This window comes from Leptonychotes weddellii, unplaced genomic scaffold (genome assembly GCF_054177405.1).
Source record: "Leptonychotes weddellii isolate Sample4059 unplaced genomic scaffold, ASM5417740v2 HiC_scaffold_38082, whole genome shotgun sequence".
In the NCBI taxonomy this organism is placed as follows: Eukaryota; Metazoa; Chordata; class Mammalia; order Carnivora; family Phocidae; genus Leptonychotes; species Leptonychotes weddellii.
Window position 1 is genome coordinate 1 of NW_027984335.1, and position 1,064 is coordinate 1,064.

Consider the following 1,064-nt stretch of genomic DNA (forward strand, 5'->3'; position numbering starts at 1 on the left):
ACCTTGACTCTCAACTTCATCTCTGGCATTTTGCTGCTTTAGAGCATAGAGAGCCTCCTTCTCTGCTAATTCTCGCTCCATTTCTTCCTTTTGTTTCTGCTGCTCCAGTTTGCCCTCCAGCTTTCTGATTTTCTCTTCGAACTCCTCTCTGATCTGCATTATCCGTCTCTCTAGCTCTGCTCTGTAAAAATCTTGTGTCACTTGGACTTGTTTCTGAATCTCCTCTTCGGCCTTTTGGAACATCTTATTGGTGAAGCACTTTCCTTTGTTCTCCACCATGACGCGCTGGACCAGCGCCAGCAGCTGCGTTCTCTGGGCCTCCTGCTCAGCTCCTGTCGCCCGATTGTTGAACAGGCAGTAGCGATCCCCAAACTCATCCACCAGCTCTCGCATGCTGTCTGGAGCGTGCTCTAAAAATTTATGGAAACTCATGCCCTCCAACTCATCTTTCCGGGTGAATAAGAGAATCATGTATCTCCTAGCTTGGGTTCCAAACATTTCCAGAACCTTCTTCGTGGACTTGAACTCTTCCTGCGTGTACCGGCCCAGCGAGACCACCAGGAGCAGAGCATGAGGCCCAGGGGAGGTCAGGAGGATGCAGTGAGCGATCTCCTTGCCAGTGTCAGCATCCCGTACCTCGGGGTCGAAAATGCCAGGCGTATCCACGACGACAAGTTCTCTCCCTTGCCACCGGATGCCCCCTTTCTTACAGACCTTGGTGACTGATTTTGCTGCAAGGCTGGAAAGAAACACTTTCTCTCCAAGGATGCTGTTGCCCGTTGCACTTTTTCCTGCTCCAGTCTTACCCACTAAGACAAGTCTCAGTTGTGCATCTCTGTGGTCTTGGGTTCCAAGCCCTGGGACATCAGGAAACAAAAGCCAGGGCATTAGGATGGACCTCTGGCCCTTTCCCCAGCAGGGCTCCTGTTCCATTCACACACTCCTCCTCTCTTGCCCTAAGCTCCCCTCCCGTGAGCGACCTCTGCACTCACAGGAACGCTACAGAAGGCCTTTCTACAGAAGCCCTATTGAAAGTCTACAGAAAGCCTGATGTTCCTCTTGCC

At 51.7% G+C, this 1,064-nt stretch overlaps 1 pseudogene; it reads right to left on the minus strand.

The window, feature by feature from the left end:
- Positions 1-6: 6 nt before the first annotated feature.
- Positions 7-941, minus strand: LOC145719319 (GTPase IMAP family member 4 pseudogene; annotated as a pseudogene).
- Positions 942-1,064: the final 123 nt, after the last annotated feature.